At 34.9% G+C, this 15,141-nt stretch overlaps 1 long non-coding RNA gene across 1 annotated transcript; it reads right to left on the bottom strand.

Moving 5' to 3' along the window:
• Positions 1-8,133: 8,133 nt before the first annotated feature.
• Positions 8,134-15,113, bottom strand: LOC132190173 (uncharacterized). The gene is made up of 5 exons (XR_009441098.1): positions 15,038-15,113; positions 13,962-14,011; positions 11,244-11,319; positions 10,428-10,489; positions 8,134-8,749 (listed from the first exon to the last, which is right to left on the bottom strand). It is a non-coding gene; the product is annotated as an uncharacterized LOC132190173 (long non-coding RNA).
• Positions 15,114-15,141: the final 28 nt, after the last annotated feature.

Raw genomic sequence — 15,141 nt, forward strand, 5'->3', positions numbered from 1 at the left:
GCACCAGCAGACTGGCAGTAGCTGAAAAATTTTGCCAAAATTTATTTTGGTCCTTTTCTATGAGTTTTTAAGTTTAGTTTTTATTTATTTTTTTAATTGTGTTAGTCGTTTTTTTTTTAATATTTTATGTGATGTGGGATATTTGCATGCTAAAAAGTGAGGGGGAAGCATGGATTTTCATTTTAATGATTTTAATGCATCTCCTAGTTGTAGGACACTAGCTGCTACCACCTATCCTCAAATTTTTACCCACATAAACCATGTTCATACTGCTCCAATCCTTATCATCATTATAGTGATTGTCCATTATGGGCACAAGTTTCTAATTTTCCATATGAGCAAATGAACACTAGTTTCTCCAGTCCAGGATTTGATTCAAATTCCATATTACAAACCATACTGGAGCAACCAATCTAATTTCTCATGGTCAGCTCAGGCTACAGAAAATTATGCTCACCAATTTGATGAATTGCACAATTTAGAATATTTGCAGTTCGATCACCATGCTCAACCACCTATGGATCAATCAATTACTCAAATGCCACAACCTGCACCACAGTCATCACTGGAAGACATGATGAAAGCATTCATGCAATCAATTGATAAGAACATGCAAGAGATGAATCAAGTTATACAAGAGCTCAAGACTTCCAACTCCTAGACCATACAAGAACTGTGATAATTCAATCAAAAGCTCAAAGATGCTAACACTCAAGCAACCGCAAGGAGGGAAGAATGGATTGGCCAAAGTGTGAATGACCATCAACTTGACCCAACGACTCAATATTGGGACAATGAGAGCATAAATGATAACAATAAGGAAGAAGAGTTTCAAAGTCAGTTGATGGCTAAAGGACACTACATGATTGATGAGGATGAGTCTGGAAATTCTGATCATAAGCATGTCCATGCCACCACCAACTTTAAAAGAAAGGAAAGTGCTACAAGAAATTATCTTCCTAAAGATGAGGTATTTCAATTTTGTCCAACTGCTCACATTGATGACTTAAAATTGAGAATAGCCCGGCTAAAGGCAGTTAGGTCGGCCTATATCAGAACTATAAATAAGTGGGGACTATTTCTAGTTTGTGAATATTGTTATAATCCGACTCACCACCAAAGCGAATGTCCATTCATTTTACACTACATGGTTGATGAGAAGGAAATTGTGGATAACAAAGAGGAGCACGCAGAGCAAGTTGAGCATGCTCAAGTCACCACCACATTTGAGAGTCAGAAAATTGTTGACAACATTGAGGAGGAAGAAAAAGAAGAAGTAGTTGAGCACCCTGAGTAAGTTGAGCACCATGAGAACAGTGAGCCACAAACAGATCCTAATTTACCCAGTGACATGGAAGTGAGTATTGAAGCTCATGCCAGCATCAATATCCCTCTTGAGACATATCAAGAGCCCAAAGCTTCATCGCCTGAATGTCTCAAAGAGCCATCTTATGTCAAGATACTCAAGGACTTGTGCACACAAGCAAACAAATCTAGGAACCACTTTCCTAAGAAGATCCTTCGAAGCAAGAAATTCTACATAAGATGGCGAAACATCCTTCCTGAGGGGTATGAAGTTTTGTAGAAGAAGGGATGGAAGGGATTGGTTGGACATCTGCATGATAGGGGAAAGCGCTATAAAGTTTTCTCCTCCAGTTTATTTTCTGCACTTCACTCCACAAACTCTTTCTTTCCTTTTCCATTACATTTTTTTTTATTTGTTTTTGTTTCTAACAGCAATTCATCTTTTGATGTTTGTTTCTATGATAATATTGTTGTTAGTTTTGATGACAGGTGTTTTGGTGTTTGAGTTTGGAGGATGCCCTACCCCTTTTTCACACCTTGATGTTTCCTTACTTCTGGTAATGTATTTCTGTACTACACATTGAAGGCAATCTGTAATTCAAGTTTGGGGGTATGAAAAAACACTTTGTTTGTTTATTTTTGTTCTTATTTGTTTATTTTTATTTGTCTTTTTGTGTTGAAAAAAATAAATAAATAAAATTATTGTGCTATGTTGTTGTCAAATTTGAGTTAAACTGTAACCGTGATTTGCATTTCATTAGCTTGCTTAAAGGGTTGAACACATCATTATGTCATTAGGAGTTTGAGTCCTTTGACTTATTTTTGAGTAAAAGAGATTTCACTTATTTTGAGATAATTTTTTATGAACACATTAGCATGTTTTCTGTGAGGTATGATGTTTGAGTTTAAGCTTGTTCTCTTTGAGATTTGTTGGATGACCTATTGATGAATAACCATTGGCTTGCAAGATATAAAAAAAATAAATAAATAAAAAAGAAAAGGAAAAGGAAAAGAAAGATCATGTTGAATTTTCCGGTGAGTAACCTGACATCTTGTCTCATTAAGCATTGAGTGTTCACGTCAAAATGTGTGAAGTTCAGTGTTGATTTATGATATGGCTAATCTGGCTTCGTAGCCTTTTTTATTTAAGTTAATAAGTCCTTAGGGATGTTCTACATCTAGTACCCTAAAGCCACCTGGCTTGGGAGTCATTGGCTTAACACTTGTTACTTGGGTCAATTAGAATGCTTAAGGAAGTTAGACATTGGAGAGCCTGTAAATAGAAAAAAAAAAAAAAAATGCATATCTTGTCTTGGTTGTTTCATTTGATAGAGATTTTTACAAATTTTATGGAACTTGTCTTGAGTATAAACTGAAAGCTTCATGATTGTATGCTAATTACGTTTTACACTTTTTAGAACATGTGAGGTCTAAATTGTCCATTTATGAGTGAATTGGTTTTGGATTTTCTATTGACTGTGATGAAGGTGTTTGTCTTTTTAAGCTTGCTCATGAATAAAAACCATGGTTTATGTGAAAATTCTTTCTTTTTAACAACATAGTGCACAATGTTTGTGGGTATCATTCATGTTAAGCCCTCACGAGACTTCACTCGTCCACTAGAGATACCTAGGGGTTTAAAAGGCTTGTTGCATATGCTAATTGCAATCTTCTCTCCCACGAAAGAGGATTTATGTTTCTTACTTTCATTGTATTTTTTGTTTTGTTTTGCTAAGGGACTAGCAAAATGTAAGTTTGAGGGTGTTTGATAAGTGTCAAATATTCCATATTTGGAACCCTTTATTTACATTAGTTAATCCTTTAGTTGTGTCGTTATTTAATGTTTTGTGTTTTTAGTATTTTGTAGGTAGTTGAAGAAAAACTGCAGCTTTAAAGGGAAAATTTGTTTGGAAAAAAGCATACTTTGAGAAGACCTAGATGATGTGGTTAAGTTTAACCAAATCCAAGAAAAGGTTAAATCGAATTAAAGATCAGATTTGATTAAAGTTCAGATTTGATAAAATGTCGGATTGGATTCAAATTCAGATTCTGCGCATGTCTTAGTATTTTGACCATAACTTTCTACTCAAATATCAGATTGAAGTGATTCAAGTAGCATTGGAAAGTTAACTCAAAATAATACAGTTCATTGTGAAATAGGATTTTCCTAATTCGGAAGGTTACTATGCCAAAATTACCCCGCAATAAAAGGACACAAATTTGGACGAATCCTATTTTGATTTCTGACTTCTATTTTAATTGGGAGACAGACCTCCAAATTATATAGGTTTACTTGGGCTTCTAGGACTTCTCTAAGACTATAAATAGACCTCTTTGCATTTAAGAAAAGATATACAATTCCAGAGACTAGTTTTGGGATACAATTTTGGAGACAGAATGTAATCCACAGCTTTTCTTTTAATTTAGTTTTTCTTTAGGTTTAGGTTTAGGTTTTAGTTTCATAGTCATGTGGAGCTAAATTTTTAACTAAGGTTGGGGATGAAGCCTCACCGATGAAGAACAACATCCCTTTATTGTAAGTTTTTATTACTCCAATTTTATTGGTTTATTATTTCAATTGTTTTACTTCTTTTCAATATGTGGCATGATTCTTGGATATCTTGTTGCGATTCAAGGATACACTTGATGATTCAGGATAATTTCACATAATTGATTGCTTGGTTTTTAACTCCTAAAAATTGGATATCCCTTGTGATTTGTTCTACGGATACATCTGGTGTTTCAATTAAATTTAGATTCCTTTTGTGATTTGGTTAATGAATAGATACATGAGATGATTTTGATTAATTCTTTGAAGCATAGTAAAACATACATAAGATTTAAATTATGAGAACTTCGTATTAATATTGATGAATATAAAATATGTTGTTATGATTTGGTGAGTGTAGATTCCGCATCCTTAGTGCCTTTATCTATTAATTTACTTAGTTTATTTAGTTTATGTTTAGTCTTTTAATTTTCAAAACCAAAATCAAAACCCTTTTGGAACTAGGTTAGGTTTTAATTAGTTTAGATATAAATTGCTCTTTCAAGAATATGATTTTCTGTGGGATTGACCTCGCACTTGCAATCTAGTAACTACAATCGATTCGTGCACTTGCGAGTTAAATAAATTTGCACAACAGTGCTGAAATCCTAATTAACATTATAAATATCATTCTTTTTATTGTAAACGCACCAAGGGAGAGTCGTTCAGTCTAGAACTTCGAGTTTTTGTCATTTTGAAGCTCGGAACTCGATTCTCTTTGGAATGTTAATAGTTTTTATGAATTAAATTCATTTGATGATGGTTTTTGTATTCATGAGAGGCTAAAACCTTCAACTAATATTGAAGATTTGCAGCAACTATCACAGGTAGTGTCTGGTTCTCTCCCAAGTAGGCATATGACAGATGTTCTAGCAATTGCTTCAATTCCAAATTTGGTGCCTAGACAATTGAAGGGATAAGAGTAGTATTAGTAGGCACAAGAGTTTCAAAGGGAGGGGTGTGAATGTGGTGGAGAGGCCTCAAGGAAGTGCATAGCTTTAATGATGTCATCAGTAACATCTTCAAAATCTGGCTTAATGTCCTGCCTTGTGAAACTGTGAGTGAGGGTGGCCTCCAATGGATCTATGTGATGGACCTGAAAAACTTTCTCAACAACACCTTGAATCATACAGACATTAAAGTATTCCGGATCATCTTGGGGTAATTTCAACGCATCAAATATTTTAAATTCTATCTCTTCACCATTTAGCTTCATACTTATAGTACCCTTTTTTTACACAAATTTTTGTATCAGTAATTCTCATAAAGGATCTTTCTAAGATAATAAGTAGGGGCAATGGCATAGGTGATTCTTCCATATCTAATACAATAAAATCAGCAGGTAAAATAAATTCACCTACCTTTACCAAGACATCCTCAAGTATACCTCTTGGTCTTTTGATGCTTCTGTCTGCCAATTGCAAGGTGATAAAAGTTGGTTGAAGCTCCCCTAAACCTAGTGTCTCATATATAGTGTATAGCAGCAAATTGACCCCTACTCCTAGATCCAGCAATGTAGGCTCAAAAAGATGGTCTCCTATCCTGCAAGGAATGATAAAACTACCTGGATCTTTTAGCTTTGGTGGTAGTTTTCTTAACAACACCGCACTTACCTGCTTTGTTAAAGCCATTGTTTCATGCTCCTGAAACTTCTTTTTATGAGTGCAACAATCCTTTAAAAATTTAGCATATGAAGGATTTGTTTAATTGCATTTAATAAATGAATGTTAATCTCTACTTTCTCAAAGTCTCAAAAATGTCAAGAAATTGTTTTTCTTTCTTTGGCTTTACTAACCTTTGAGGGAAGGGTGGTTCACCTTCTCCCTTTTACTTACTTTGGATGTTGAGGCTTCATCTGGAGATGCTTGAGCTGCCTCTTCAGTTCCTATAATCTTGCCATTTCTAAGAGTTGTTATAGCTTTTAGTTGTTGGTGACCCCCTGAATTGGGTATTGTTTGAGCTGGAAATTCATCCTGCTTTCTTTCACTCAGCTCCCTGGCCATTTGCCCCATTTGTGCTTCCAGTTTTAAGATAGCTTGACTGGTCTATGCATTGACTTGTCTTTGATCAATCGTGAATTGTCTTTATTCAGTCATAAACTCTTGTTGCGAAGCCATCATTTGTTGTTGTGAAGTCGCCAATTGGAATACAATACTTTCTAGGTCATTCTTCTTTGACTCCTGAACTGGTTGTACTACTTGTTGGGATTTCCTCTGCTATCCTTGAGGGTTCAGCTGATTGTTACTCCATAAGAAATTAGGGTGGTTGCTCCACCCTGGATTGTAGGAGTTGGAGTATGGATTGTTCTTGGAAAGATAATTGTTATGTCCCACATAGTTTGCTTGCTCTTGATTTGTAAATAAACACATAGGACAAGTCTCAGTGGTGAGATCAGAATTGGAGCATATGGCACATACCTGAATTTGTGCAGTTTGCTAAATGGGTATAGGAGAGATGTTCTGAGTAGTCATGGCTTTTACAAGCTTATCTAATCTCTCAGTCATGGCAGCCATCTGATTTTGAATTCTGACATTTGTGTTGACTTCATACATGCCCTTGCTCTTTATTCCTTGTCTCCCTCTGGATAAGAATTGTTGGGAGTTCTCACTCAATGTCTCGAAGAGCTCTATGGCTTCCTCACTACTCTTTTCCATCAGCACACCTCCACAAGATGAATCAACAATACCCTTGTTAATGTCATTTAAACCTTCGTAAAAAGCGTGTATCTGATCATCTTGAAATAGATTGTGATGGGGACAGTTGAGAAGCAGCTCATTGAAGTGTCCCCACGCTTTGAAGAAAAGGTCTCCATTTCTCTGTTGAAATGATTGAATCTCCCTTCTAGGCTACCTTGTCTTTTGAGCTGGGAAAAACTTCTTTAGGAACTTAGTGGCCAACTCTTCCCAAGTATGAATGGAATCTGTTGGCAAGGAATTATACCACAACTTAGCATTATCTTTCAAGGAAAAAGGAAAGAGGACTAACCTGATTCCCTCTGGAGTTAGGCCCTGGATGTGCTGAAACTTGTAGAGATCAAAGAACTCCCTAAGGTGCAAGTGTGGATCCTCAGTAGCTGTGCCCTTGAAGTGAGTCAAAGCATTGAGTATTTGCGGGGATATATAGTAATTGCTTTCCGCCTCCGGTTGATAGGCGATGCATGATGGCTAGTTGAGGTTTTGCAGAATGAAAGACTGTTTCATGGGTCTTCACGCTGGCGGCGGGTTCTTTAGAAGATCTTCCATTGTTTCCTCAACTTGTTCTTCTTCTTCTGTGTCGAAGTTGTCTCTAGGCCTTTGTTGAATGGTCCTCTCAATCTCTGGATCGATTGGAAGGATGGTTGAATTTTTGGATCGAAGCCCTTGCATGAAAGGGATTAGTTTCTGTACTTACAGTAGCTTCAGTTCTGCTGTCTCAATCGCTCTTGGAAGTGCGCTCGTTCGCTCCTGGTACGTGCTCGATCGCAGACGTGCACTCGATTGCTTCTGGTATGCGCTCAATCGCACGAACAGAACGCAAGCTGTCCACAGAACTGAAACAGAACAAACAAACAAACAAAAAATAGGAAAAAAAAAAAATTTAACTAAAAATTTAAAAATAACAAACTAAAAGGAAATAATTCTAAATAGAATTTAACGCAATCCTCAGCAACGGCGCCAAAAACTTGTTGTGCAAATATCCACCTAAATTAATAGGCGAATAAATGAACATTTTAACTCGCAAGTGTACAAGATCAAAACAGTAGTATAGGGTGCAAGTACGAGATCATTCCCACGATGATTGACATAAATTATGTTTAAAATTAATTTTGTAATTAAAACAAGACAAAGATTGATTTTTGAATTAATAAAGATAAAGGTAGGGCTTGGATATCCACCACTAATCATGCTCAAATAATATAACAATATACCAATGCTCTAATCATATTATGAATACTTAAAGTTTGCCAACCAAAGGGTATGGCTGTGTACTCCTTAAGCTATTGATTTCCCTAAACAATGAATTAGGCATTTGTGTCTACTCTAATTCTTTTCTTTCTTAAAGGATTTAGCATGAGTATTTACTAAGTTGTTCTTTAAGGAAGCATAAATCTATGGAAATCGATAAACACATGTAACCTAGGGCATGGGTGTCTACTCCCGGTTTTTCATGTTGATTAACGCAAGAACCCGTGATTACTCTATTAAGTCCAGGACTCGATCATCCAAATTGATTTAAATAACTAATCCATACCACATGCATATAATGGCCAATCACACACATATGAGGAATTCGATAAAACATGAATTAATCAAGTTAAGCATCACAATATGATTATCATAAAGGTGCCAATATTGATATATTAAAGAAACGCAATTAGAGCTTTATTCTAGCCCTACTAAGGAGTTTAGTTACACATGAGTTTGATATTAAACATCTTCATAAAATAAAATAAAAAGAAAAAGAATAAACCCGAAAACTTGAGCTTGAAGAGACTCCAATTCTTCTCCTTGAAATTGTGTGTCTATTCTATAGGCTTAAGGGTCTATTTATAGGCCTTAAAAACACTCTAAAAACCCTAAAAATCGTAGGTTTTGAGTCTTTGTTCACCTAGGACTTTGAAAACCCTAGTTGGGGTGGAAAAAGGCACTTTCTAGAATAGGGTAGCTGCTGCCTTGTTCTTCACGCATGGGTGCACTCGATCGTGCCCGTGTGCTCTTAATCACAAGTTTGCGATCGAGCCTTCTTCTTGTGAGTGCGAGCGCACGCCTTATACTCACTTCTTGGCTTGGAACTCTTTGGAAGTGCGCTCGAGCACAGGTTTAATGCGATCGATTGCACTGTCAAAACTTCTAGCTTTTCCTAAATTTTCTCTTTAAGCCCGATACTTCCAAAAATGCTTCATTTGCTTCCAAAAACCTATAAAACAAAGAAAATACCAAAAAAAAAAAAAAATTGCACAATCTGACAAAACTAAGGAATTAACAAATATAAATTACGGGGCTAAAATATGGATATTTTAGCACTTATCAGTGTGGGCCACCCGAGGTCGGACTCGGTCATGCCACTAATGTTATGTATGGTAGCATACAATGGTTGGGGCACCAACATTGTATTACAGGTCCCTCGAGACAGTGCCAACCTTGCTGAGAGGAGGTAATATCTTGGGTAGACCATACATGAGAGTTATGACCTATAAATCACTAGTTTTTCATGCATTAATATACTTAGTCAATTGCTGCCGGGAGTACACCCCACTTTTATTAACCAAACAATACTTTTATGGTGTATTAACGAAGACAACACCTCTTTTGAATGTTTACTAAAACTGCATGTTTATTTCTGCTTAAATTGGCTCAATCATGCCTAATTGTGAGGTTTACTTACTAAGTCATTAGACTTACATTGTTATTACATTTTAGGAAGTTGTCACTAGAACCCAGGAGTGGCACGATTGCCACTACGAATCTTGCTTTAGAATCTTCATAATGCTGACAGATTTGATTATTATTATCATTAGTTACTCCATGTCTTAATTTTGAGGAATATGATTGTCCATATGATGATTTAATAGTTTTCTCAGATTTATATTACCTTCCTATGCATTAACTCTAATAATGCTTAAAGGGGTGATTCCTCATTTAGCCACATGTTGGTTGAACTGGGTAATTGCTAATAACTCTGCCAGGTTAGCCAAGGCTAATTTTGGGGGCGCTACAAAAGGTGTGTCAGAACGGGACATGTAATGGGAATTTACTGTTTCCTCGTTAGGAGTGCCATCGATATGAGACATGTAACAGGGAGTTACTGTTTTCTCGTAAGGAGTTGTGCCAGGACAGGACATGTCACTACAAAAATTATGGTCATTAGGGGCGACTTGGGTCACCGCTAATGAGCAAAAAGTTGCTGCTATTTACAAATATCGACAACACGCGGCCGCTATTTGGTGGTTGATAGTAAGCCGACGGTAAAGCTAAATACTGGCGACTTTCAAAGTTGCCGCTAATGACAACTCATTAGCGGCCACTCTAAGTCGCCGCTAATGAAATTTGTTTTTGCTGGAAAAAAGGGTTCAAAATGGTTCCACGGTCGCTACTATTGGTATATCATTAGTGGCGACCACCAAGTTGCCGCTAATTGTATGTCATTAGCGGCGACATTGAGTTGCCGCTAATGATATAAGAAAATTTATAACAAATTAAAAAAATTAAAAAAAGTCAATAGCTGCCACATGGAGTTGCCGCTATTCCGCTATCTTTAGCGGCAACCTGTAGTTGCCGCTATTCGTCTGTCATTAGCGGCAACATAGAGTCACCGCTATTTATCTCATTAACGGCAACTTAGAGGTTGCCGCTAATGAATTAAAAAAAAAAGAGCATATATATATATTGGGATAGCACGTGCAATACATTATAGTGTAAACAATGATAACCTAGGACAATAGATATAACTCACTTAAATTCAGGGCATCCTACTTCTCGATTACTCAAAAGCAACTTGCTGGAAATTTCCAAAACCATTTTCGGTTATGAAAAATGAAAGGAATCTTATTTATAAAAACAAAATAACAAAAAAGCCATATGGGTCAGAAGTGCACCATTGTTCATCAATATTCTCTTTCCTGCGTATGTGCTTGTAAGTGCATAATGCTTCTGATGCCTGGAAGAGAGAGAGAGAGAGAGAGAATTCATATGCAAACACTACACGCTTGAACCAGGAAAGAAAAAACTCCAGAATAACATTATTCAAAAGCAAGAATACAAGAAAAATACATTACTTAAAAAGGGTCCTGTTCAAACAGCTATATACCTCCTCATGGAGTAGAAGAGTGCAACTTCCACCCACATATCCAACAACAACATATTAACCATTGAGAAATTTTCTTACGGTAAAAAAGATTCCTTTTATAATTGCTCACTCAACAACTGGTACCAATGAAAAACATGTTTCATGATTAAATGGTTAGGAATTATTTTCACTCTTACTGTTAATTATACTTGGCTACAATATGGATAATAGAAGGAAAGGAGACAAGCACTCTATGCTGTGATGACCTACAAAGCAAGCAAATTGGACAAATCCGAGTGGTCCAATATATGTTAAGCAATAAAAAAATCTATTCAATTTCTAAATGTAAGCACCTATCTAAAAAAATGCATGGGAGTGTGAGGCATGAGACTTGAGAGACATCCATATAAGACGCTAACCATTAGCATGCATCATTAAACATGCCCTCCAAATCAGGATTGAATGGTCCACTCCCAAATAATTAGTTTTATTGGGACGATAAGTCGATAACCAAATCACAGTCAATATAAAGACAACAAGCTATCACGAGGGTTAACACAAATTCCCGTTGTACAATACCTAGGAATTTGTAAAACATGAATTGACAAGGAATAAGTAAAGATACCAAAACCGCCATTGGCACTCGATAAGCAGTTTTCCGGTATTCACGAATCACTTGAGAAATTTGTGAATGCGTCCTCCTTAAAATACAGAAAAAATAGTTGATTACCATTTAAGAAATGAATTCAACATTTGACAACACGAAATATCAATGTCTTGATACTTGGGAGCTCGTAAAATCTTCTGTTAAACTTCTCAAGTAATTCTATGGAAACTACAAAAATAATTGACATCATATGACCCAAATTCTTTATAATTCTTAGTTTTTCAGATCAAATTAGAATTGCATATGATAGGGGATCAGTTGTAATATGAAAATTTTTAACTATAACTTTGCATGAGAAGATAGGCAATCCTTATTGTGGCATTGAAGTGCAATAGTGTCAGAAACAAAACCTTACAACTAAATAACTAATTTAGCCGCCCAAGCATAGGGAATTATAGTTGAAAACTGCAATGCTTCCAATGTCATAAACTGCAGTATTTTAACATAAACTTTGTAACTATTACATTTCAGTGTATATACAAATATTAAGATATTTTGTTCTCACTAAACATATGGCTTTATGAAGTGGGCTGTCCAGTGCTTATGTGAAGTTTCTAAAATATTCACAATTACTTTATAAAGAAATAGTCCATCTGAAATCACAAATTTCCACAACCTATTACCTGACTAAACAAACAACACAAACAAATAAATAGAAGCTCCCAATTAAAGAGATTAGGATAAAACTTTACGATGCATAATATATGGTTGGTGTTGCCTTTTTCTTTTGATTCTTGTTGTTTGCTGCAGATTGAGCTGGCTCACTATTGGGGAAAAAAAAAAGCATATATATATATATATATATATATTGGGATGGCACGTGCAATGCACGTGCTTCATTCCCTATATTATGTATCACTATAATTGTTACCATTATAATTTTAATAATATACATATATTATCCTATAAATAGATTTAATGTCTAGATTATTGAACAAGTATGCATAAACTTTTTTGAAAAGTAAGACTATAAAATTGAGTAAAAATGATGTACCTAAAGAAAACAAAAGAGGTTTAATTTAGATATCACACATAAGTTGTTACTTCAAATCAAAGGTATTGAAAAATATATAGCACACATTCATGTTCATGGTGTGTATCTCAACCAACCTATAGGTACATAAAATAGTTTTCCATCAAATGTTTCTTGATTATAATACATCATGGACCTTGGAAATGTATTAAGTTTAGAGTAAACCATGTTGCCATGAATAGCAAAACTTTAAAAGCATGCATGTATGAATTATCACCATAATAACACATCTATTTTTATATTTTCTTTTCAACAATGATAATAACTTGTCTATAAACACTACCAAGAGTATGCACCATCAAAGCATGCAACTAACTCGATACAACCAAACTATTAGAAACTACAATTAGCACAAGCTTTCTATCATGATACAGTATTTACTTAGCTAAAATGAAACACTCAAGATTGACAACAAAGAAAGATAGCAACTCCAAACACGAGCCTGATTCACGGTATGGAATGATGATATAATCTGTAATGCAATGTTGGATGCTGCAAGTTTCACTATACAAATAATTTGGTAGTGAAAATATTATAAGGTCGAATTGGACATATTATAAGGTCATATTTTTTTCAAAGCTAAGTATCATGTATACTCTATTGTTAATAGGAGGAAATGATTGATATCTAAAGAAAAAAAAAGTAATGTCCTTAAAGTGGGCTAGTAGAAGGTTTGGCTATGTAGATATCAACATCACTGCACACAAATTAAGACCTCTTCATACTAAACATAGATTAACCAACTCAAAATTCCAGCAAGATGGATGCTACCACCATGGAGATCATCTAGTTACTACCTCAAACTATATTTTATAGTTGAGGAGAATCCCACCCTCTAAATATTTTCTTATCGCACATAAACACAAAGAAAGGTAAACATGTATGCACACCTGAAATTATTTTTGGTACTTGGTGTGAATCTCATTCTCCATTTTTTATTACAAAACACACATAGAAACACAGTGAAGTACTACCTCATGTATTCTAAGTGAGAGATTGAATGAGTCAAGATTGATAAAATAACATTCTACATTGCAAACTTGGTTCGGAAAGGTTGTAAACATGCATTTTTTTTTCTCACCAATGATACAAATAGAAATAATCATTAAACTGAAACAAAAGAGAAAACAAATTGCCAAAACCAATAAGTGAACATGGCACTACACCTATTAACAAAATCAAATAGAATCCATGAGAGACAATTAGGGAATATTGTAACAAAGGCAAGAACAATCTCCTATAGCTAAAATTTCAGGATGGAAAGAGAAAGAGAGACATGAACCAAGGTATATGAAGAAGATGAAGAAATATTGTATGAAAGCATACACTGATATAGCATCTATATGTACCTCAAAAACTCAATTATGTTCTCAGTGTAAGGAGAGGAGTTTAATGATGGAAAAGACCAAGGGTAGTAATTTAACTTTTGGACACACGCACAAGCATCACAATCCAACAATAAGGGCATGAGCTGCAACACATGGAAACTCAACAAAACTATAGGTTCAAAAGCATGTAAATAATATTAAAATTAAGAGTGCATCTATGTAATGCCAATCAAGCTACACCGGGTATGAAAGCCATTCTCCACAGTAATCAAATTAATATGAAGACAATACATTGATGGAAGGAAGTAATCTTACCATTGACTGAGATTCAAGTTTTGCTCTCAATAATGGGTGCATTACTCATCCTACAAAAAAAAAAAAAAAAACAGAGCAAGGAGTTATAAATGCAAAGAAATGAAAGCTAAACATAAGCTTCACATATTCAGAAGTACTACCCCTGGACATGGGAGGACATCAGCAAAAAACAGAGTTAACAAGCAAAGTTAATAAAAGTGCAAATCATTCAGTACATCTCCCCAAAAGGAGAAACAACATAAACAAGCCCTGTTAAACAAAGTGTTTCAAGAATATGACAGTATCAAATAGAAAAGTAGTTTAATGATTAAGTACCAAGAAAACAGGTCATTGACTTCCTTGCGATTGATTCTAATTTTAAACACATACAAAATCCCAAAACATATAAACACATAAACATACATAGCAAGAGAGAGAGAGTGAGGAGCATAGGAGGGAAATGTTTATAATTTTTTAGAGAAGAGAGAGGACAATAACTTTGTTATGATATTCAGAGTTGTCCAGCACACCACATTGGTATATTAAGTTGAAGCGTATTCCATGTATTGATCAATATATCATTATTTTTCTTTATTTGTTTATATATGCTCCCTCCAAGCACAATTAGTACGATGATTCAATTGCCTTTACTTATGATTTTGGGGCTAACAATATGAAACCTATTACTATCCAATATATCAGTCTATAAAAGCCAAGTATTTAGTTAAACCTCTATTCAAAATCCCAAAACTTGAGCTTGAATTGAAATTTCTTTCAAAATAAAGAAATTCACTAATTCCTTATAAGAAAAGTAAATACTGACCTAGTTTGACCCAGTTTTAAGTCTGATGAGAAGTGACTTGGAAAATATGTTTCCTAACATCTAGTACAAGGGCAATTTTTGAAAACATCACTTGCTGATCTCTCTATGATCAAGTATCGTCTTTAATGCTTTGTTATTTTAGTAACAAAATGATAACAAATGAAAATGAATTAACATATTCCTAACCTAAAACCATAAGTTATGAACTATTCTAGTATTAAATTGAATTAACTTCTACCAACACATGGATGACAATGGGATTGAAATAACTTACCCATTGTTATTTGAGTCCTTTAGCGCTACAACTCCTTACACATCTTCCACTCGTGCCATCCTGTATACACTTAAAAATGAAATATTGTTATATAACAATATTAC

Source organism: Corylus avellana, chromosome ca8, assembly GCF_901000735.1.
Source record: "Corylus avellana chromosome ca8, CavTom2PMs-1.0".
Classification (NCBI taxonomy): Eukaryota; Viridiplantae; Streptophyta; class Magnoliopsida; order Fagales; family Betulaceae; genus Corylus; species Corylus avellana.